General features: G+C 41.5%; 1 pseudogene; it reads right to left on the bottom strand.

Moving 5' to 3' along the window:
- Nucleotides 1-23301: 23301 nt before the first annotated feature.
- Nucleotides 23302-23399, bottom strand: LOC130870614 (small nucleolar RNA U13; annotated as a pseudogene).
- Between the last annotated feature and the right edge of the window lie 2236 nt (nucleotides 23400-25635).

Genomic DNA, 25635 nt, shown 5'->3' with positions numbered 1-25635 from the left:
TTCAAGGACAGCTATGGCTACATAGTAAGACCCTAGTTTAAAGAGAGAGAGAGAGAGAGAGAGAGAGAGAGAGAGAGAGAGAGAGAGAGAGAGAGAGAGAGAGAGTTTTTATAGATGCCAAATTTATCAGTGGCACCTTCTTGACTCCCAGAGTACATACATAAGTAAAAGTTGCTAATATATTTGCAAAAGGAGGGCCATAAATGAACAGTCCTAATATACTACTGACATCACCTCATTAAAATTAATTTTATACCATAGGCACAATGTTAACATTGTGCAGTTTAAATGAAAAACAAACACGCCATTTAATTCTGGAACATTGGAAAGGAACACAAATAAAAAGGAAAGCAGGCTAAAGGAAAGCTCCACAGTTTTCCCAGCTCTTGCCAGAAAGATCTTTCACCTTTATGTACAAAACTCAAGTTCCCACAGACCTCTGGAGCAATAAAAAATGTACTGTACACGGCGAGCGGACCTGCTATAAATACTGTGGGCTGTGTAAGCGTGGCAGGCCACCTGGTCTTTGTGCAAAGGACACAGACAGCGGGGCTGGGACCTGAAACTAAGAAGAGGAAGAATGAAATAAGGACAGTAACCCAGACAAGGGTTGAGTCAGCTGGGGCGGCCTCAGACAGCACCGTCCTTGTCTTGCTTCAGCCCCAGGGTTCACTTGCTCAAACCCAGAGGCCACAGCCAAGTAGGTGGAGACCAGAGAAAGACTGTTCCGTGGGTTAAACGATGATTGACCTTGCCTTCCAAGTCACCAAGTCTTCCGAGGAGAAAACTGTCCAGACTGTTTCTATTTCTGCACTCCTGACGGGCTCAGCGAAAATCTTACAGAACGGTCCGAGTGCTGATCAAGCGCGGGCATTCCTTCGCTTACCAGTCCATGTGAAGCCCTTACCCTACCCTTGCTGACTGCATCACCTGACCCACAAAGTGGTGTTAATATCTACTTGGCAGACATTTAGTAGAGTTAAAGAAACACTCGCTGTAAAATGCCTGGCACACAATAGGTGTTTAATAACAGTCAGATCCTTTTTACGTCTCCCCTTTCAGCCCCTTCTCTGGGAACTGCTCTGTTCACGGCCAGCCTTAAAACACTGAGAGGAAAGAGAAGGAGGCCAGAGAAGATTATTTTCGGGAGCACAGACATCATAAAACCCTCTCAATAAAACGGCAGGCTACTGCGCTCCAGAGTTTTGCTGCTCATGTCTACATGTCGGCTAATGGCTTTCTCCCCCATCCCCACCTCCACATGTGCACCATCTTAAAAGAAGTACGCTGTTAGCGGATGGTTTAACTGTGAGGTTCTCCATGTGTATTTCATGTTGACTTTTGGGTTTGTTTGTATCTATTAAAAGAATTAAGGAAATAAGAATTTAAGAGATTAAAATTTCCTAGGCATCTTTCCAGAGATAAGAACTGAGGTCCATCTTTAGAACTTTATCATAATTGCCTGAAGAGATGGCTCGATTTCATGCAGCTAATCTGTATGAAATAAGTAGCTCAGAGGAGACTTACACCAAGTATGTATTTGCAGTGGGATCCTGTAACAGAATATCTATATTGCATATTTATTCATCTAACACACACTGGTTAGGGAAATTTTGTGTGTCAAGACTGGGCTTTAACCATGTGGCAATCATATGAGGATCACGGGGTTCCCACAAGTCACTAATTGCACATCGTCCTTAGGCAGAAGCTACAAATGTCCTTGGTGACTTCCTAGCTGCCGTATTGTTATTTCCCAGTAAATGTCACCATTTGGGGCCCATCTGATACTTTACAACACACAGAAGTTTCTAGGAAGTAATGCTTTTGGGGCTCTGATGGTCAGGAGCTTCAAGAGTGATGTTCTGGTCACATTTGCAAACACTGGGTGCTATGGCCCACGAGGCAGTCCAACAAATGAAAGCCTGGGATCCTAGGAAAGCCACTTAAAGGAGGAAGGTGTGCTCACCCTGTCTGAAAGATCTATGCTCTCAGGGAACATGGTCCCCTGTTGTCTGTCCCAAATGGAACTGGTACACAATGCACGGCTGCTCTGTTCCAAAGGAAGAGACTTCTCTACAAAATCTGTGAGTTTCACAAGGCAGACTTCTTTACAATGGCTGGAAATAAAACTGGTCCACAAAAGAACCAGGTAATCACAGCCATCAACTCTTTAACAAACAGCAGGAGCCTTCGTTTCCTGATGTGTTTGGAATAAGAGTCTTTGCTAGCCATTACTCTGGTTTGAGGAACATATACTTCTCTTTCCAAAAAACTTTTTCAATGGGAATGTTGTAAAATTGTTAAGGAGTTTTCACCATAAGAAAACAATTGCTATGATTTGATAAGACAAAAACCAGAAGAAAAAATGTTCATAATTCCAGAAAATTATTATTCGCTCATTCTCATTCTCTCTCTCTCTCTCTCTCTCTCTCTCTCTCTCTCTCTCTCTCTCTCTCTCTCTCCAACTTTTAGGAGTCAGTTCTCTACCCACTGTGGGTCCCAGAGATTAAACTCGATCGCTCGGCTTATAGGCTTGTGTGTCAAGTGCTTCCACCCATTGAGCTGTTTTGCTTTGCCCCTCAAATATATTTCAGATAGAAAAATAAGATGTGAAAAGCTTATTATATATACTACTTATGACCAAGTGGCAGAGGAAGCAGCTCTATGGTGGAGTGGCGGTTAAGCATTATAGGTCTTGGTTTAATCCTCAACACCAAAATAAATAAATAAGTGAATTAGCTCATTAAAATAAAATACCTGCAGGTGCACCCACTTCCTACAGAAACACTGCTATTATTCCATATGCATCTTTCTGCTTCTGTGTATCTACAAGCCGACACTCTTTGTGACCTGAAATGGAAGCACAGCCTGTCTTGCTCCCCAGGGCAGCTCATTCTTCATCATCATGTTTTATGGCAGAGTAGTCTCTACTATGTTGTGATGTATTTAGCCAACCAAGGCAGGGATTTGTGGAGTCTGGATAAAGAACATCTTGGGAGCTTCAGTTTTGGGTGGCTTCCCCTGTCTAGGTCGTCCTGGAAGTTCTATTCCCAACCTGTGTGTGAGTCTGAGCCGCTAGCTCATTCTCTCCGTTCCCAGAGGTAGACTTCGGGGAGTTGATTAGGCCCTGGAGTCAAACATTGTCCAAGTCACCTGACGCCATTTGGAAAAGGAAAACTACAGCCTTAGTTAGAACCTAAGTTTCTTCTGACCAGAGAGATGCAAAGTATGAACTTTTAAGAGTACATCATCACTAGTCCAGCTGGCATTTCTGCAGTCACTAGCTACATGCCAGGGACACTGTGACTCACCCAACTTCAGCCTTATGGAGTTTGCGCTATGACAGATGACAGCCCCAAAAAGATGAGGTAAACAAAAGAGAAGCCTCGGGTTTTCTTGCTGTAGTAAAAAGAGACTGTACATGACAATATATGTATGTTTGGAACCATCCCCAAATACTTAAAGAGTCTTTTGAGTTCCTCGTCAAATTAAGAATTCTGTTGCCAAGTAAAAATTACATATTCTCAGGAGACAAAGCATTATCCAAAAGGCAATAGCATCCAGAAAAGACATACTCTAGCCTTAGTAATGAACTTCATGGGCATCCTTTAATATATTAATTTTAAATTATAGAAAACAACTTCCTGGAGTTTTAAAGGAATGTGCCCAGACACTAGATGACGTTAATCTGGATGCGACCAATCCACATTCATAAAAGCATGAGAGGATGTCCAAGCAATCAGGTTACGTGGAGATAAGTGTGAAGCTAAAAGTTAGTGGGGGAACTGGAATATCTCTGATATGGGATGACTGGGTCAGTTATGATATTCCTATATGCCCAATGGAAAGAATGAATAGGCCCATGCTGATTCAGGAAGATAAAAGAAAAACCAACAAGGCTACAGAGAAATGTCTATAGAGGTTAATACTATTTTCTTCTTTAAGAAATAAAGGACAATATTCTTTGTGTATTGTGTGTGCATGACACAAACTCATGCGTTTGCACATGTACACACACACATACATATGCCCAGATGCTTGAACAGATTTGTATAAACATGGCAATTAGTATGGAGACTACTTGCCAAACAATTTTATTTGGTATGCATGAAATGGGATATTACTAATTACACAGTATGTCTTTTCATGATAACTAGGCACTGGCTTGCTAATTTTATAAAATCGGAATTTTAAGGAAGTATCAAGATGGGCCAGATCTAAAACCATGTCACCAAAAGCACCTTACTGTGATATTAATTGGCATTAATCAATGAGCTCAAGAATGAGAATGAGAACTTACAAACCTAATCACATAAAAATATAAGAATTATCATGGCAAGATAAAGCTGCTGCATATAAATCCTGGAGTTTGGGTCTAAGTCTTAAGAACCAATACTTACGTGTCCTACCAGTGAAGCTACATCTCCAGCTCTTGGTGTCTCCAGACACGGGCAGCCTCAGACTCAGGGTCCGCTTGTCTCAGCTTTCTGAGTGCTAAGACTACAGGCCTGTCCAATCACAAGAACTTATCTTTTTTAAATCAAAGAGACAGAAATGCTGCTGTGAGTCCCACACGGTCCTGGCACTCAGGCCTAATTCTGACATTTAACTTGCCACACAAGCTTGGGCGAGTCTGTCAACAACTATAACACAACTTCACAGGTCTGCAGCTCTGAGATTCAGAAAGAAAATTTCTAGCTGAAAGGCCATTAGCATTGCATCAGCTTCCATGAAAAGACCCTGCACCCCCCATATACACATGTGCTTTCGACCCTCTTTCTCTGAGGCTGCAAATTTGGAGCTGTTCCTTCTTGACTTCCTCTTTGAAATTGAGCCCTCCAGGCCACGGGCGTTAGGAGACCTCTGAGAACCAAATCGGCCCCAGCAGCCAGCTCAGGACTCTCGGCTATGCACAGGTCCTTTTGGTCAATTGTCACAATGCAAAATCAGGCAACTTCTGCTCCCAGGGCTAGCTGCAAACCATCTGTCTCTACTCAATTGCAGGCTATTGGGAAACAGCAGAACAAAAATCTGGATCCTAAATTTCCAAGCCTAACTTTCAGTGTCTAGGCTTGGTGCCAGAGGCCATTCTCTATAGGTGGCCTGCCAGGCCTGCCGTCTGAATGCCAAGCAAGCCCTGCACAGTGGGGGAGAAATGGGGCAAGGAGAACGGGGCAGACAAAGAAATTTCATGTCAGTTTTCAAAAGTACGGAGAAGAATGCACAGGAAGGCGTTGGCAAGAACTCTGTGCCGCTGACAGCGTCAGCAGAAGCACACCAGTTGGCTCTTATCCAGGGAGTTCCCCATCAGCTGCCGGGTGAGTGCTTCAGGTCCAAAGAGCATCGCTGCCTATAGTGCTGAGCAGCCCAGTCCCCACTGCAGCAGATCCCAGAGGCTTACAGGATGCAGCTCGTGGACATTTCATTTGAGAAGAAATGCTAGGGGGGGAAGATACGGCATCTATTTCTTCTATTCCCCCTGCTACATTTTTGTAGACTTTAAAAAAAATGAGCCGGGCGATGGTGGCGCACGCCTTTAATCCCAGCACTCGGGAGGCAGAGGCAGGCGGATCTCTGTGAGTTCGAGACCAGCCTGATCTACAGAGCTAGTTCCAGGACAGGCTCCAAAGCCACAGAGAAACCCTGTCTCGAAAAAACCAAAAAAAAAAAAAAAAAAAAAAAAAAAAAAAGAAAGAAAAAGAAAACAGAACCTTTTGATTCTTACACTGTTTTGTGGGTTGGTATAATGCTATTTTTCCCTTCATGGCGTTTTTAATTGACATAGCGCTAGGTACTATACAAGGAAAAGAACACAGACACTGTCCTGTAAGAATGGTGAGATATCTAAATATGAGACTGCAGTGGAAAACTAAGGCATATCAAATACTAGGCTCATTTTAGGAACTGGTGGGAGTTCTACACAGCTGTGTGGGAGACCTGAAGCGAGCTGCCAATCAACGTCTCTTTAAGACTACTTAGCAGGGTAAGGAAGAGAAGAGAACTAAATCACTTAGTGAGCCCAGCGAAGGGGAAATACCTACTGGTTTTCCAGAACATGTAGAGGTAAGAGCGTGAGTGGGCAGCCCACTCTTCTGGTTCTCCCACCACCTCCATTATACCATCTCCTTCTCTGTAATAGCCTGCTAATCATCACAAACTCCAAATTAGACAACCCTGAAATGTGCTTGATTCCATGCTCCTGGGCTGTTTAATAGGAAAGTGGCCTTATACAAAAAAGTGGATTTTAAAGAAATCGAAACAATGCCAGAGTGGTGATGCATGTCTTCAACCCCAGCACTCAGGAGGCCGAGGCAGGTAGATCTCTGAATCCAAGGCCAGCCTGGCCTACAGAGCCAGTTCCAGGACAGCCAGGGCTGCACAGAGAAACCTCTGTCCAGAAAAAAAAAGGCAATAAATAAAACAAATAAATAAACAAAATTAAAAAATGAAAACTTAAACATCTAACCAGGTCACTGGCACTCACTGAAGACAGCTTGAGCTTTACTTTTAAATTGCACCCGAGGAAGGAAATAACTTGTTGTGGAAAGGGCACCCACCTGAGAATCCACCTTCCCCACTCAAATCCCACTTGCAACTCAGATGCCCTTCCCTCCCCTCGCTGAAATGAGTGAATCGCGCCACCTTCACCTTCCCTTCCTAGGTGAGCACTGTGTGTCAAAGAGCATTAGCTGAGGACTAGAACTCCACTGTGTCAGACCCCCGGGCCAGTCTCTACTCATGATGCTGTGGAATGGTGTTCTATGGACATGATATGGCCATCGCCCTCTTGGAATCCCAAAAGTTACAGTCACCACAGGGAGAGCTACAAGTTCCGCCACAGAGGAACTTAAAAAGGGGCCAAAGAGGCCCTGTTCCTACCAGCGGATTTAGAGGTAGTTACAAGACTTTGCTTCCGTGGTATGGTCATTCATAAGTAACCATGCTCCTCTCCTGTAAATAGCCCCTCCTTCCAGTTAAAGCCATTCCTTCACTAAGCCAGACTAGGGAAGCCACTTCTTCGGTCTGTTCTTGGTGCTCTACTTGGTGTAAGTATGTGGTTTATTCATATCACTCCTGGGAAAAGCTCACACAATTGAGTATGTGATGGGATAGCTTAAATGATCAATAGAATCGCTTGCTGTCTGAAGTACTCTGTACTCCTGGGAGCATGTGCAGTGCGTCTAACCATTTCATCAACTTGCCACGGTTACGTCTATCCTCAGTCCACACACCGTGAGACCTCCTAGAGACGGTAATTCCATGCAGAGATGATCTGAAAATGACAAAGACCTCTTCATCACAGGCTGACTCAACTGCCATCTGTGTGGCTGCAGGAGAACATGGAACTACTTTCAGTCTTAATTATCTCCTCTGTGGACAGATGGTGGTGAAGTCCACCCCGAGTGAAGTACCTTCGCTTTCGGGAGAGCAACTGGGCAGCACAGCTTTGGGGGAATATCCAGTAGCCCTTCAGGTGCAGACAGACCAGGAAATGCAGGGTGTCGCAGAAGCCTGGGCAGGTACAAAGTGGTCAGAATGAACGGATAGTGGACAGACTTGTTGGCATGTCTGGTGTCCCCCACCCCCAAGTCTATTAGAAGATGGGGCTAATAGGAGGCCCAACACCACGGATTGCTATGACGTGCAAAGACAGGAGGCTTGGAAAATGCCTCCCCATCCCCATATCAGTCCTGTTGCTGCATTCAATTTCTATAAGTCACACTCTCATTTCTTCTTTTCTTGTGCCTATAGAATTTTCTGTAGTCATGTAATGTCTATTTTCTCATTACATGCTTCTGTCATACATAATTCATATCTCGTCATCAATGTGTCTAGAGAAGAGAGCTTGTGTCTCACTTTAAACTGTGTCATTTGCTTTTAATGATGACAGCAACAAAGACAATAATAACAGCGAGACACTGCCTTAGTCATTAGTTTTAAATACTGTTGGAGACTTTAAAGGTATCTGCACAGTGTGGTATTTATAAATATAATTTGCTCTCACAGTTGTGCTAGAGATATAGGCCTGCATTTTCTTCTTCATGGTCATGCTGAAGCACCCTGATGACACATAGGCCATATTGTCCACACAAGGCTCTAACGACAGAATGATTGGCACATGCTTACTTTCCTAAAGAGTGAACTGACTCACTCGTTCCATTTTTAAAACATCAACAGATTGGCACTGGTGACATCTGCTAATTATCTGATTTAACTCGTGACTGGCATTGGGGCTGCCATCTGTAGCAGCAATCACTGTAATGTGATCAGAGTGAGGTCTACACCACCCAGTCCATGACCAGTTTGTAGTAATGAGTAGCCTTGTCTATTTTTCTGTTTCCCCTAGAGGTATCATTATTTATCATGGGTTGGAAACATAGTTTCCAGAAGTTCAGCAAAAACCTGGTGACACCCAACTTTAAGTGGAAGTCGCATTGTCTTCTTATTGCTACCCTGTCAACTCGGATGGCTCTGGCCTGCCAATCACATACTTAAGATCCTGACATCTCTCTTCGCTTGTGCTGCTCCCAACCCTCATTCCTGTGTGGAAGTGATCTTGGAACGATGCTGAAGATCCTGGGACCAGATTTAAGGATTTTGAAAAGTCCCCTGAAATACTTTTTTTGGTTTTGAGGGGTTTTTGTTTTGTGTTTTTCTGTTTTGTTGTTGTTTTTGCTATTTTTAAACCCTTGTCATGAGACTGCTACAGCTTCTCTGAGACAGCAGCTCGGTGGTGCTTCTTTAATTCAGAGCAAATTTAATAGTACCAACAGACTCATTAAGAGAAATGTTTGTTTCTTCTTGACTGTTTGAATAAGATTGGAAAGGCATGATATGATTTCATTTGCTAATTCCTCACTCAACGTGAAGGTCAAGTTCATTTTTTTCACTAATAGTTTACCAAAAGAAATGTAGGAGAATGTTTCTTTGCCCCCTAGTGCCCACAGCCTGCTACTGCAAGAAGATGACTTGGGAACTTCAGATAGAAGTGAAGGAATAATGGTCTACCACCGAGCATGGGAAAGCCAAAACTTTGAAGGGCTTGCCATACCATGTAGGAGCTAAACTCCAAGTTTTCAGGTAAATGGAGGCAGATCATTCAGGCTACAAATTCTCAGTCCTTTTGAGGAGAAAAGCAGAAAGAGGGCTGTCTCATTATTCCTGACCTGGGAGTCCTCTGGGGGCACAGCCTGGGCCACTATTTCTTAAGTCTCTTGATTATGCTAGAAGAGGCCCTACCTCAGTAGGTTGACATTTGCTTCTCCACTGTCTAAAACTGTCCCTGACTCCCCTCATCCACCAAAGCCTCTGAAACTGGAAGAAGTAGATGCCATTTTAGGTGTATGCTGTCTCATGCAGTAGCCATTAGCCAATGTGACTTTTGAGCATTTAAAACGTTGTTAGTGGGGCTGGAGAGATGGCTCAGTGGTTAAGAGTACTTGTTGCTCTGGCAGATGATCCAGCTTTGATTCCCAGGACCCACATGGCAGTTCCCAACTGTCTGCAACTCCAGTTCCAGGGATCTGATATGCTTGCTCTTCTGACCTCTGCTGGTACCAGGCGTGTACATGATGTACATACATACATGTAGGCAAAACATTTATACACATTAATCAATCTAAAAGAAACTTACATCACTAGTTCAAACTGAGATGTGTTTTAAGAGATGTGCTAGGTTTACTTACTATGGAAAAAAATGCATACAAAGAAAAAGAATCTTCTTATAATAAGGGACGGGGAAATGGCTCAGTGGAAAAGAGTATATGCCCTGCAAGCACAAAGACCTAAGTTTCAATGCACTACATCCACACAAAAGCCCAACATGGCCATGCATGCCTGTAACCCAGTATTGGGGAGTAGAGACAGGCAGCTCCCTGGACTCACTACTAGCTGAAGCAGCTTTAGATTCAGTGGGAGACCCCATCTCAAAAATGAAGGTGGCAGAAGACATGTGATGTCCTCTGACATCCACATGAATACAAATGAACACATGCATGTGTATGCACAAGTACATTGTTCACACACACACACACACACACACACACACACAGTTCTATACTAAATTCTTGAAACAATACCACTTTAGATATATTGGACTGAACCAAAATATTACTGAATTATCTTATTATCTTTAAGTCAACTTAAATGTTGCTACTAGAAGATACAGCTCATATTTGTGTCTCATTTTACGCATTAGATGACAGCATACTGCATACACACAGTAGGCTACATGCAGAACTGATAATACAAGTAGAAGAGAATGACCATGTGAAGGTCTGGGAGACCTTCGCAGAGAACAGCATTTGCAAAGACCCTGAGGTGGAAATGGCTTGAGGAGAGATAAAAGGGGTCAGTGTGCCTGGAAAGACAGAGCAAGAACTGATGGACATGTGTGAGGGAGGGGGAGGGGTGTGAATTAGGGCTTGCTTCACTAAAGGAAGACTTTGCAGGAATTTAGGCTCTAATATAAATAAAGATATGGCCTTAGTTTGTAGCAGATTGGCTTCTGTGCAATTTCTCAGGAACTGCTCTAGAATATCAATATTCAGCATGAAATCTCATAAAATATTGCAGCAGAATGCACCCAGAATATCTCCATGCTGACGAAGCGTTACTCTGGAATGTGCGTTATTATGGCCACCACCAAGCACAAACATCCTCCATCTTGACCATACATCTTAAGCCTCTCCAAACAATATCACCAACACTGGTAGTTTAAATGAGATGTTCCTCATAAGCTCAGGAATTTGAATACTTCATCGCCAATTGATGACTATTGTTTGGGGGAGGCTTAGGAAGTGTGGCCATGCTGGAAGAAGCTTATCACTGGGGAAAAAGGGTTTTGAGATTTAAGAGCCTCTTATGATCCCATTCGCTTTCTCTGCTTGTTTGTGGTTTGATATGTCAGCTCTCAACTGCTGCTCCTGCCATGGCTGCCTGCGGCCACATCCCTATAACCCCTCAATCAACCCTTCCTCCTTTAAGCTGCCATGGTCAGGGTATTTTCACAGTGACTGAGAAGTAATACTGATGGCAAGTCCAAGTCCACCAGTAACGTGGTCTGTATGATCAAGTAGATAAATACTGAAGTTTACCCTTTTTACATATGAGTGTATCTACTATACACAGATTTTTCTCTTGGGATACTTCCAGAAGGAGAAGAAACTGGATATGCATTTTCTCCTTTCTTCATGGAGGATTGTGACTGAAAAAGAATGGAATAAAACCGGACTCTCTAAACATGGCGGACAATAAGGGCTGATGAGAAGCCAAGAACAATGGCACTGGGTTTTGCTCCTACTTCATGTTCTGGCCTTCTGGGAGCCTAGCCAGCTTAGATGCTCACCTTCCTAGACTTAGATGGAGGGGGGAGGACCTTGGACTTTCCACAGTGCAGGGAACCCTAACTGCTCTTCGGACTGGAGAGGGAGGGGGAAAGGAGTGGGGGGAGGGGGAGAGGAGTGGAAGGAGGGGGAGGGAAATGGGAGGCTGGGAGGAGGCGGAAATTTTTTGGCCAATGTCAGTACTGTGAAAGCCTTAATGGAATTTCCCAAGCACAAAATCGCTTATCACATCATGTATTCTTCTTTACTGTTATTGATATAAATTGCATTAATTAAACCCTTGAAAACAATTATTAGGGAAAGACACAGTAAGGAACACCACTCACAGTGTAAGAAAGCCCTCCACTTATGACAAGCAAAAATCATTCGCCTTCCTTTGTATATGTGTGTGTATAGGCACACACTTGTGGAGGCCAGAGGACACCAGTGTCTTCTTCTAGCATTCTCAGCCATATTCCTTCTAGACAGGATCTGTTGCCACCTGGAGCGGAGATAGTATCCAGTAAGCTCTAGCGATGATCCTGTCCCCACCCTCCCCAGTGCCGGGGTTACAGGTACGCGTGGCCACACCTAGTTTCTTATACAGGTGCTAGAGATTTAAACTCAGCTCCTCGTGCTTTTCCATAAATCACTGTCACCCACTGAAGTAACCCTCCAGTCTCCGGCCTTTCTTAAAGCACGCCAACCCTAAACGTTGTAGATATTCTCTCATGCCCAAAGCAAATGCATGTGTTCTGGCTAACTTACAATGAAATTCTAACTAAGCAAATGCGTGTGTTCCGGCTAACTCATAACCAAATTCTAACTAAGCCATCAGCCTCTTCCCCAAATGTTCTCCTCTCGTACCCCATTTTCTGTGTTTCTTACCTCTTCCTCTCAAGGAACTAAGGAGTCCCAGAACCTCAGGCTTTTCTCCCTTTCCACTGATATTCAGCTGTCTATTCTCACCAATTGCACCTCAGTAATTCTGTGTCCGGGTCTCACATATTTGTTCACGACTCTCCTTCAGTCTCAGGTCTAATTCAAAATCTTATTATTTCTTGCTTTACTATGATTTATTTCAGGTCACCTATATTAGAAAATTCTGACTCATGTTGACATTAACAATAGGAATATTCATTTCTCATATAACAAGTGTCTGAAAGAAAGCAGTTTCCAGGTTTCCTTAAATCAGAAGCTCAGCTACCACAAGAAATCGGGCTCTTGGATGGCAGCTTTGCCCACACACTAACTCCTTTTACAGTGGCGGAATGGTGGCACAAAGATGTCAAGTGTCACCTGGAGACAACACACTTACAGAAACCTCTCTTGAAGTTTCTCCTTTTCAAATGCAGAGAATATTTCCTAAAGGGTCTCTAAAAGAGATCATAACGTCTCATTGGTTAAAAACAGGCTATGGGCCCATCATAAAGTGGATCCCTCCTCTGGGAGAATGGAGCATCCCTTTTCTGTATCCCATGAACAGGAGGGCCAAGGAAGAATAATCCGGGAAACCCAAAATCCAGTAAGGAAGGAGGTTTCAGAACAGAATGAATAGTAGGCTAACAAAGTAACTGTCTGCATCTACATCTTCCCAGATGTTCCCAGCAACAAGGAACTCTAAACTGTGCCCTAGGTTCTAGAGTTTCTCTGTACCTATCCATTCCAAACACTCTCTTAAACAATTGATGTGATAAAACTTTGCAGTGTAGTTGGGCAGTGGTGGTGCACGCCTTTAATCCCAGCACTTAAGATGCAGAGACAGGTGGATCTCTGTGAGTTCAAGGCCAGCCTGATCTACAGAGTGAGTTTCAGGACAGGCACTAAGGCTACAGAGAAACCCTGTCTCAAAAAATCAAAACAAAATAAAATTTTGTAGCATTATCAAAACAGTGAAAAATAACTTTGGAAGTTAAAGAAATCATTTACTGATATTTTCAAAAACAAAGATTAATCTTAGATGTTATGCTTACAAAACAAAGTTAACAAAATCAGGCATATACTATAACATTTATATGGTTTCAGCAAATGCAAACTCAAATATACAGTGACATAAAACAAGGCAGTTTAAATGTAGACAAGGAGTCACATAGGAATGAGAGATATAAAATGGCCTAACGGCAGCGATGATACACCCATGACCTGAATTGTAGCAATGGCATCACATGTGTACACATGGTAAATGTTTGTGGTAGTCTGAATAAGAATGGTCCCCAAAGGCTATATATTTGAATGCTTAGCACCAGAAAACAGCACTATAGGAAAGGGTTAAGAGGTGTGGGCTTGGTTAAGAGGTGCGGCCTTATTGGAAAAAGTGTGTCACTGGGCATAAACTTTGAAGTTTCAAAAGCCCATGCCAAGCCCAGTGTCTCCCTATTCTCAAGCTGCAGATGAGGATGTAGCACATAGCTACTGCTCCACTGCCAAGCTGGCTGCCATGACGATAACAGACTACTGAAACTGTAAGCAAGCCCCCAATTAAATGCTTTCTTTTATAAGAGTTGACTTGGTCATGGTGTCTCTTCACAGTCATTGCTGACCAATGATTAAGACATGTTTTTCAAAACTGTTTTCAAGTTGTATAATTCAGATGTATACAGCACTCTATTTTTACACAAAGTTGTTGAGATAAAATTGTTTACATAAAATGACTCATATTTTAGAAAACTAATCAACCATATATTAACTGTCTTCCATGACTAAATACTGAGAAGATCAGCTATGGTTCCAAGGTAGTAAAAGTTGCTCATCCAAACACTGGCTGAATAACTAAAAACCCAATGCTGAGTCATTTATTCTGTGCTAGACTTCCTGCCCTGTGGTGATAACTATAGTGTCCACAGCTCTGGAAGTGGCCGCAGGAGATAAAATGCCATAAGGCTCACACTACTACCTTCCATGCACAGCACTTCTGGACTATTTATATTTCTCTAGGATTTTGCTTAATACTGATGATGGACTGCAGGGCCATGTATGCATATGATGTAAGCAATCTACCACTGAGCTATATTCCTCCCAACCTTTTATAAAAATCTAAGTGTTTTTAGTTTTATTTTTGAAAGTTTATTTTCCTCCTAAAGATATAGTCAATTCTATTTTAGGATTCTGAAGTAAAATATTCACTAGAGTTAGTGTCATGACTTAATTTTTAGAACAGTTTATTTTACTGTACACATGTGTTGCTGTGTGGCTATATGTACTTAAGTGCAGTACGCAGAGGATACCAGAAACTGGGTTAGATGCCCTGGAGCTGGGGCTATGGACTGCTGTGAGCCATCCAACAGGAGCGCTGGGAACCGGACTTCAAACCTCTGCCTACTCTTAGCCACTGAGCAGTATCTTCAATCTCTGGCTTAAACTTTTTAAAGGAAAAAGTAGAATTCTTAATTTTTCATGAATTAAAACACTGTAAAAAAATGACAAAATTTCGTCTTTCAAAAACAGACTGTTTCAATAAAATTGCCCATATAAACACTGTTGGATTTGGGCATCAGTTTTGGAGTGGCATAGCCCATGACTTCTGGGCAGGTTTAAGAATACTTTTCAGGTGTTGAGGGAATGTGGAGGTTTGACTGGGAATGGCCCCCATAGGCTCATATATTTGAATACTTGGTCATTAGGGAAGCTATTGGGAGGCATGACCTTGTTGGAGTAGGTGTGGCCTACTGAAGTTGGTGTGTCACCGAGGGTAGGCTTTGGGGTTTCAAATGCTCAAGTCTTTTCAACATTGGTGAACTATTTAGGACCTTCCTGCTGTGTGAAATCTCTGATGTGGGAGTCGGAAGTGACCACTGAGGATTTTCCAGTCATGTAATTCAGAATTCCCCACAAGGCCTCTCTCGTGTGAGTGAGGTGGAGCGCACTGACTTGGGTTTTCTTTCACTTACTGCACGTAAGGCTTTCCTTCACCTTGAAACCCTTACATGCAGTGTTGCTTTCTTTTCTTATATTTAACAATGCAAGTTGTAGAGGTAAAGCTTTCCCTAGGACTTCTGCATACCTGAGAACTTCCTCCACTGTGATGTCAGAGGAGCCTGGCAGGTATGTATGCTCAACAGAAGGGTCTCCTGCATCCATCAACTTAGAAGTGAAATCTCAGGGGTGCAAGAAGGCTGGAGATGTGGCCAAATAATTTCTTGTATCACATATACATGCAGGCCTTTGTGAAATTAGTAGTGCCGAATAAATCTATTTTGGGGAATGAAAATTATTCCACATTAGTCCAGTGTAAAAGGACTCTCACACTTAGTGCTTCTAGATGGTTTCAGGCCAAGTTCTCCGGGAACTCCTCTGACGTGTGGGACTACACCTTTCCACATATGAAAGCTGGTCCTTTCCCCTTCTAAAGAATGTCTCATTACTCTACAGAAAACCTAACAACGTCTCCTACATATTAAACATTTTATATGGTCACTGACTGTGTATGGTCACAAAATTTATTTTATTACTAACCATGTTACAGAGGTAGGCTTCCAGGATTAAGGATCCGTTTAAGAGTTTACTACGCTCTGCCCACTGAGGCAAGCTTGCCAGTCCGCATTTCTCTCTTCCCACCATTCTTCTGAAAAAGCAGCTCTCTGTCTCTTTCCTTCTCCCTCTTTTCTTTCTTTTCTCTCTTTCCTCTTCCCCTTCTCTCTGTCTCTCCCTCTCTCTTCCACCCCTTATACCCTCCCAATATCTGCTAAATAAACTCTCCACCCCCCCCCCCCAAAAAAAAGTCTACAACGACACTGTCACAGAAACACCCTGCTTATAAGGCCCATCTTCATCCTCCACACCAACATCCTAAAGCAAGCTTAAACCTTCCTAACCAACCTCTTGGCTAAAGCTTTAACAAGAAATCCCTATTGGCATCTGTCATCGGGTACCTGGGAAGGACTTGGAAATAGGAAGTCCCAGTGAGAGCAAAAGCGAGAAGGTCTCCAGCATCACGTTATGGTACAGGAGCTTCTGAGCGTCACTGAGGAGATCCCACTCCTCCTCAGTGAAATACAGGCACACATCTTCCAAGCTCACACAGCTCTGGCCTTGGCTGACTGGGGCCTCTGCCATGGGGAATTCTGGGGCTGTGGAAGGTCGGCGTAGGCTTGGAGGCCTAAAATCTCATCAAGGTCTCAACTGCTGTCTGGAAAAAAACAAAAAAAAAAACAAAAACAAAACAGACAAAAACGCATCACTGGATAACCACGGCACTATAACTCTGGGAGACACAATAAACGTCACTGAAGGGTTTCACTGAGGCCGCAAGGGACACAGGGAGAACCCACCTCTGAGGGGGTAGACTGAGTCAGGTCACCACCAGACACCTCAGACGCCACACACCGAAGGACCTTGGCACACACTTGCCGAATCCTGGCGAAGTCACCACTTTAACGGACATCCTGTGGTGACGCTGCCGGAAATCCAGCCCCTTCTCTGCCTTTGCACTGTTAAATGCGGAGGGGACAGCGGGGAGGGCAGCAGAAGTCTTCGCAATGCAGACTTTAGTCCGGAACGACGGTCGGAGCCCTTAGGAAGCACAAAGGTCTCTGCTTCATTCCTGTCCTGTCAGATATCCCCATTCAGAACCGTTGTCCTGCTTCGTGTTTAACCATGTCGGAATTGCTGCCATAGTTTTAATTGTTGGTTATCTGAGACGTTGAGAGTCATAATCATACCTCTTGTAAGTAATATTTCATACTTCACAAATATCACAAACTATCTACTTCTTTTTTATTTGTTTGTTTTTTGGTTATTCAAGACAGGGTTTCTCTGTAGTTTTGGAGCCTGTCCTGGAACTAGCTCTTGTAGACCAGGCTGTCTACCTTTTTTAAAATCCTCATTAAATTGCAGTGGCCAAAATCTTTAGGATGCTGTTCATTAATATGGAGACTCTGAGGTATTTTCTATTTCTTGCTCTCATTGATTGTATAAGTAAGTTAATGGGACTAAGTGTGGTATTTTTATTCACACAGGGGGCATTAAAAAATTCCTGCACTATTCTAGAACTTTACTATACGTATCTGTTATGTTTATGAAAATTATAGTGACGATTTATTACTTGTAAGCAAGGTCTCACTCTGTAGCCCAAGTTAGCCTCTAACTCATGGCAATCCTTCTGTCTCAGCCTCCTAAGTGCAGTTCAATGGTGTGAGACAATCACACCAGGGTGGGAAGAATTTTTAAAATGATAATTACTTGCTTGAAACTATTAAATAGTAGTTCTGTCTGTCTCTTTAAGAGACAAGCCACGCCCACTCCCTTCCTGCTTGCAGCCTTAGCACCTCTCTCTCTTCCTGTCCCTCTCTCAAAGAGGCAGTTTCTGCCTCTCCCCACTTCTCTGTGTCTCTTTCTCTCTCTCTCTTTTCCCCTCTTCTCCCCTTTTCCCTTCCCATTTATAAACCACCAAATAAATGTCCAACTCCACTCTGTATGATGTGCCTATCTGTCTGCCTCCCACCCGCTGCCTGCCCAGGGACCAGCCAGCCACCCACATGGCTTGCTGGGGACCAGCCACCTTCCTGAAGAGTGGTGGTGCACCGTCCCTGCTTGGGACTGGCTGCTTTCGGGACCCTGGCAGCTTGCAGCAAATCCATTTCAACGTTGTCATCAGTTCAGTTAATTATGTTTTTTTTTTTTTACTTTAGATGTTATTTTGTTAAATGTTTAGAATAGTGGGTTTCATTAGCAGTTTCATCCATGTGTATGTTATGATGTACTTTGGACATCCACCTCCATTACTATCTTTTATACCTGCGTTAGTGTTCTATTTTTGTGAAGAGACACCATGACCATAAGTCTTACAAAAGGAAACATTTAATTGGGCTTGCTTATAGTTTTAGAGGTTTAGTCAACTGTTATTATGGCAGGGAACGTGATAGGAAATAGACAAACACAGTGCTAGAGAAGTATCTGAAAGTCCTATATCCAGATGCACAGGCAGCAGGAAGAGAAGATCAATGGGACTGGCTTAGGTTTTTGAAACCGCAAAGCCCACCCCTGTGACACATTTCCTCCAACAAGGCCACACTTCTTTCAACACGGCCATACCTCCTAATCACAGTTAAGTAGCAGTACTCCCTAATGACCAGTCATTCAAATACAGAAGCCCATCAGGCCATTCATTCTTATCCAAACCATCACAGTCCCCTACCACCTTGGTTCCTTTACTCTTCCCAAGTAGTCCCCATTCTACTTCCATGTCTTTTTATTATTCCTTTTTAACCTAGATTCTGCATGTGAGAGCAAATGTAGTATTTGTCTTTCCATTTTTGCTTATTTGTCTTGAGATGATGGTTTCCAGTTCCACAAATGTTCCTACAAATGGCATTAATTTTATTCTTTTTTTTTAATGATGGAGTAAAACCCTATCTAAACTGTGCCTGTTGTGTACTGAGATTCAAGGCTACAGTGAAATCATGTGGTTCAGTATGGATAAGCACCGCCAGAAACACCTAATATTTATTGCTGATATGGTTTTGAAGTGATTTTTGTTTGAGTGTTCTGAAATTTTCACTGTGGTCAAGCTCTTTTGCCACAGCCACATTCAGTTATGTGACCCTGCAGTTGAAGCTGTGTCTTGCCCTCTTCCACTGGTTTCTTTGTATGTTTTGTGTCAGCACCATAATATCTGTTCTGCTTTTATTTCTGTAGATCAGCAGTATAATATAACATTATGCAGTTTAATACTACAAGTATTAATTGGGCTATTCACTGTCCTCCATATGAATTGCAGTTTTCCCCATTTCTGTAAAGAAGGACATTGGATTTTAATTGGAATTGCATGAACTTATTCATTGCTCTTCATGATATAATCATTTTCACATGAGCCTTTCCATTCTCTAGGGTCTTCTTCAGTTTCTTCATCATTTTGAACTTGTTTTTGTGAAACCATTTCATATTTTTATTTATTCCTAGGTATTTTTTGAATGTGTGTTAGTGTGTGTGTTGTGTTGGAACCTCCTTAATGATTTTCTCCAAAACTTATTATGTAGGAAATATAGTAATGCTGATGATTTTTATATGTTGATTTCATGTCCTGATGTTTGATAAAGGGGTTTGTCAGATCTAAGAGTCTTTGGGTAGTGTGTTTAGTGTCGTTTAAGCATAAGATTGTGACATCTACAAATAGGGATAGCATTGGCTCCTCTTTCTTTTCTATACCCATTTTGCTTGTTTTTCTTGCTGTATTGTTCTGGCTGAGTTTTTAGATAGTAAATTGAATGACTGTAGAGAGACAGACACCTTGCTTTATTCCTAACTTTTGAGGAAACGTTTGTTTTATTCCAGGGATTTTATTATGAAAGGACATTTAATATTGTCAAATGATTTTCCTGCATCTATTGACATGATTATATGATTTCTCCTTGATTATACATATATATACACATATGCATATATATTATATTATTACACTTATTTGTATGTTCCTTTATCCCTTGAATGGAAACATCTAGATAATGTTACATGAAGTTCTTAATGTGTGCTAACTGAATTCGGCTTGCAAATATTTTATTGAAGTTTTCCCTCTATATTCATTTAAGAATTTGGACTAGCCAGGCAGTGGTGGCACACACCTTTAATCCTAGTACTTGGGAGGCAGAGGTAGGTGGATCTCTGTGAGTTTGAGGCCAGTCTAGTCTACAAGAACTAGTTCCAGGACAGGCTCCAAAGCTACAGAGAAACCCTGTCTTGAAAATACAAAAAAAAAAAAAAAAAAAAGGAATTTAGTGTTTAGGTTTTTGTTTTGTTTTGTTGTATATTTATTTGGTTTGGGTAATATTGGGTTGGTAAATTGAGTTTGTAAGTATTCCTGTTTTATGGAATAGTTTGTAGAGTCTGGATATTCTTCTATGGAGTTAAAGGTGAATTCAGTAGTGGAATCATCTACTTGACCATAGACTTTCGTCCTTATTTGTGGAGAGATCATTATTGCTTCAAATTCATTGCTCATTCAAGATTCATTTAGATTCTCTATATCTTCTTTGTTCAATTTTGGAAGATCACATGTGTTTTGAAATATTTTTCCAGTTTATTGATGTGTGTGTTTTCAAGACTCCTTTGTTTAATATTGATGGAAAGTTTTCCTTAATGATCTTCTGGATTCCAATGGTATCTGTCATAATACCTCCTTTGTTTGTAAGGTGCATCTCCACTCTTTTTCTTTTGGTGACTATGGCTAAGAGTCTTATTAGTCAGCAGCTTTCTCTTGCGAGCGCAATGCCCAGTACTTGCTATGTAGAAAGACCAACCACTTTAATAGCTATGGTCAAACAAATCAAATACAAAAAATGAAATTTTAATTAAGTAATGTAATACAATAAAAATCAATTAGAGACAATTTCTGTGCCACATAGAAAAAAAAAAGAAAGTGACAAAAAGAATATAGCATGACCTATGAATTTAGTTAGTTAGGTTTAAAGTAGTAGTAATAAAAGTTGGGGCTGCAGGTGAAGAAATAGGGTTAAGAAAAAGAAAAAGAATGTAAAGGGAAAAAAAGGCATGGTTTAAAATATGTGATTACAAAAGAAAACAAATACCTTCATAAGATTACATGAAAGTACAAAGGAATAAAAAAATGCAAAAAGTTAAATAGACTCAGAAAAAGTGAGTGAAAAACTCCCAATATAGACAGAATTGTCTTTGAAATTTCCTGCTTTATGGAAAAGTCTGCTGGATACTATGGGCCTGTAGGCTGAAGATGGATGCCCCAACGGTACAGAATAACTTTGGGTGACTATCCAGGTAGTGAGATGTCTCTGTCAATTCTAGAGTTTTAAAAGTTGCTTACAATGAATTCATTGTTTACTTAGGCAATATTATATTCTTCTGGAATCTTTGATGGAGTAAAAAAAATTCATAGTTTTCCTTAGTTGTGATGAAAGATAAAGTAGATATAAATATTGTAACTATAATTCTTGCTTGATACCTGTTTGTTATATGTAATTTTACTATGTTAAAGTTAAAGCCTTCCTTTTTATTTAAACAGAAAAGGGGAAATGATGTGGGAGGTCCTTCTGACTATGTGTTGCTTTTTTTGGTTAATGAATAAGAAACTTCCTTGGCCTGTTGATAGGGCAGAACTTAGGTAGGTTGGGAAGATGGAACTGAATGCTGGGAGAAAGAAGAGCAGAGTGAGAGAGAAGCCATGGAGCCGCCAGAGACAGACGCTGGGAATTTTACTTGGTAAGCCACAGCCACGTGGCGATACATAGAGTAATAAAAAATAGGTTAAATTCATATGTAAGAGTTAGCCAATAAGAAACTAGAGCTAATGGGCAAAGCAGTGATTTGATTAATACAGTTTCTGTCTGATTATTTTGGATATAAGCTAGCTGGGAGGCTGAGAACCAACAAGTGGGCCCCACCCCCTGCAACAAAAACCAATACTGAAAATAAAATAAAAAGAAAACAGGTTTTTTTAAAGAAATCAAGGAGTTAGACCAGCTCCTTTCTGAATCATCTGATGTTCGAATCCACCAGCTCTAGTGCAGCTATATGGGTAGCATTGGCAGAGTCTGTTATAGCTCTGAAGGTGTTCAACTCTACCAGCTCTAGTACAGCTGCACTGGATAGTGCCCAGGGAGTCTATTATAACTCTAAAGGGAGTCCCAGGGTATAGGAAAGTCATGGGAGAAAACTGAGCATTGAGCTTTTTAATGGAGAAACCAAGGAAACCTGCTATTTTGCTTTCTAGTTTCAGTCATCTGGATCCCATTCAGTGCAAGCTTTGTTAGAGAGGACTCTAAAGAGTTCTGACCAACCCCTGGTCCTGGGCTGATAGCTTTCAGGCCCATATAGCAACAAATTATGTGGTAGTGAGATATCTCTGGAGGCCAAGCAATCTTGACAGCAACCAACTCAGAGGTCTTAGTCTCTGTAGTAATCCACAGGGGATGAACCTCATTTCTTACCATAAAGATGGGGGCCACCACCACCTGCTCCATAGCTCAAGCTCTTGGCTGCTTAACTTTCTTGGGGAGTCAGGTCTGACCCTTCCCAACTATAGTAGCCAATCACACTACTGTGTCTGTGATGGGGGAATCCATGAATTGTGGTTGTTTCTTATTTTCAGGACTCCATAAAGTTCAGTTACAAACACTAAACCCTCTCTGAAGACGATGTTTGTCTGTTGCATTCAGAGACACAAGGAGCAACTCAATGGATTTCTTCTCTAGTGTTGGCTTGCTACTCATAAGAGTCGTTGTTGTGTTGACGGTAGCTTCTGTCCTACCTGGTCCTGCAGTCATTCAGTCCCAAAGAAACACATAGGTCTACATTAATTATAAACTGGTTGGCCTATTAGCTCAGGCTTCTTAATTAATTATTAAGCAATTCTTACATCTTAAATTAGCCCATAATTCTTGTCTGTGTTAGCCATGTGGCTCGGTATCTTCATCAGTGAGGCATTCTCATCTTACTTCCTCTGCATCTGGGTGACAACTGCAGGCTGACCTTTCCTCTTCTCAGAATTCTCCTGTTCTCTTCACCCTGCCTATACTTTCTGCCTGGCTATTGGCCAATCAGAATTTTATTAAAATACAAGTAACAAATCTTTACAAGGTACATGACAATTGCCCCACAGCATTGTTGGACCTAATTCTTCGACTAGACACAAGTCTTGTGAGAACTATGGGGCTTTTCTCTAGCCAGAACAATCATCCTGTTCTCATAAGGCCTGCCAGACTTAATTCATAATTGTGGCTTCAGCTTCTCCACCCCTAAAATGAGGGTTGGCCTCTTCTCCACCTTTTTGCTTCTCCATTTTTTTGTTGTTGTTGTTTGGTTTTTTTTTTGTTTTTTCGAGACAGGGTTTCTCTGTAGCTTTGGAGCCTGTTCTGGAACTAGCTCTTGTAGACCAGGCTGGGCTCGAACTCACAGAGATCCACCTGCCTCTGCCTCCCGAGTGCTGGGATTAAAGGCATGCGCCACCATCGCCCGGCTGCTTCTCCATGTTTTTGAGCTGTCCTGTCACCCTTTTTTTCTTCTTCTTCTTTCATTCTAGATGAGTAATATAATAATGTTACAACAAGGTTTGAGGGAGCCACACATTGCAAAATGACATGAATACCCAATCATTTATGAACCAAAAAGAATCTATTACTGCATTGGCATCCTAATATTACTCCTCTTTACTCTGAATATGGTGATGTAGGATCCCCCTCTGTATGCTGTGAATATCATTAGTTAACAAAGAATCTGCTTTGGGACTATTGCAGTGCAGAAATGGCAAGGCGGGAATTCCAAGCAGATAGAGGAGGAGAGAGTAGTAGAGTCAAAGAGAATCTATGTGGCCACCACAGGAGACAGACGCCTAACACTAGACACTGGATGGAACTGGTAGGCCACAACCACATGGCAATACACAGATTAATAGAAATGGGTTAATTTAAGATGTAAGAGTTAGCTAGAAATATGCATAAGCTAATAGGCCAAGCAGTGTTTTAATTAGTATAGTTTCTGTGTGGTTCTTTTGGGTTTGAACGACCAGAAACAGAAGAGCAGCCTCACTTACAATATGGTTTCTCTTTCTATTGTTGTCATTAGACAATACTTAATTTTAAAAGATTTATAATTGACTAAGTGGCAATATTCAGAAGCTAAGATGAATCCAGTTTTATGGAAAAATAAGTTACATAAAACTTTCAGATGGAGAACAATGAAGACTGTAGGCAGATTGAGATTTTCCTCCTATTTCAATTGAGACTTTGTCAGTATTTCTCTTATGACTGGGCTCTTAATGGCTCGCAAATTAGAATGCTTACTTCTGAAGGTTAAGTACAAAAGAGTAAATGATGTTTTATCTCCTTCATCTCATTTAAAACCTATAAAAATGCAAACACTTTTACTTGAAGCTACCTTTTAAGAGTGAGTTTTAATATGTCAGACTTCGTTTAATAACTCTAAGATACTTTTTATTCAAAAATTCACCTAAAATGTTTTAGGAGGATGCTGTGAATAGAGACAGTCCCAGAAATTCATTCAACATCCAGTGGACTGGAAGAATGCAGTAGTAGGTGCTTCTTGGTTGTTATGGGAGCTTGGAAGCAGTTTACCTGGCAGAGGCAGACATTGGGAGAAGGGGATTATCATGGAAGAAGTGGGTTATAATGAAGAGCTGGGTTGTCGTGGTACAGTCTTGGGCATAAACAAGACAAAGACTTCCAGAAAAGATGCAAAAATAGACTTTGCTTTTTAAATATGTGTGTATACACACACACACACACACACACACACACACACATGCTCATATGTAAGAACTGGACAGGACAAGCAGATGGTTTAGAGAATTTCAGTGACGAATGGATGGAAAGGAGTAGTAAAATGAAGTCATTTCCTAAATGATACAAATTTACAAGGTTTAGGCTTAGTTGGTTATTTTGTTTTGTCTAGTTGTGTATTTATTTCACACGAAAATTTTCCTGGAATGTCTGGGAAGTGTCTGTTGTCAATTACTGTTTAATAACAAAACCCCACACAGCCTATGCAGAAGCATGTGATTGCCAGCAGATGACTCTCACTATAGAATAATTGGGACTGGAGTCAGTTACTTTAGGTGAAATTGCTAAATGGCCAGAGATGAAAATTTCTTCTTAGGTGGCATTAATTTTCTTCACAATGGAATCTCTCTTCTTTTCATTTGAGAAGTAACTCTATGGGAGAAGAGTCGGGAAGAGAGGGTGGGGACTCCTACCATTCACTGTACAGACTTTTTGTCTGTCTATGATTAACACAGTACCACCCTATCTTCTTGGAACCTACCCACCTAATGTCTTCCCACTCAATACCATTTGAAAGCAAACCTTATTTTACCTGTTTTTGGTGAGGTGCAGAATAATCACAGATTTTATGTGGAACCAAAATAAAATTTCAGAGATTTATTTAAATAGTTTATTAGTTTAAAATATTGTCAACTTTTCATTAGCCTGAAGCTTTTCTTTCAGCTAAAGTACAAAATTACATTGAATTTTCCCCCAGAACCTTTTAAAAATGCTAATAACAGTAGCATTATATATACTATATACTTGCTTTGAAATGATTAAAGCTATTATAAAGCACCTATTACTGCTATGTGGTATACAACAAGATACAACTATTGCTACTCTGAGAAGTAGAATTTAATAGGTGTAGTGGTTTGAGAGAAAATGACCTCAAAGGGAGTGGCATTATTTTGAGGTCTGGCCTTGGAGGAATTGTGTCACTGTGGGATCAGTCTCTTTTGCTCAAGCTTCCCTCAGTGTGAGTCAGATTTTCTGTTGCCTGCAAGATATAGCACTCTCAGCTCCAGCACCATGTCTGCCTGCATGGCAGCATGCTCCCTGTCATGATAATG

Source organism: Chionomys nivalis, chromosome 2 (assembly GCF_950005125.1).
Source record: "Chionomys nivalis chromosome 2, mChiNiv1.1, whole genome shotgun sequence".
Lineage (NCBI taxonomy): Eukaryota > Metazoa > Chordata > Mammalia > Rodentia > Cricetidae > Chionomys > Chionomys nivalis.
Note: the sequence above shows the minus strand (reverse complement) of the source record. Positions and strands in the feature narration are given on the sequence as shown.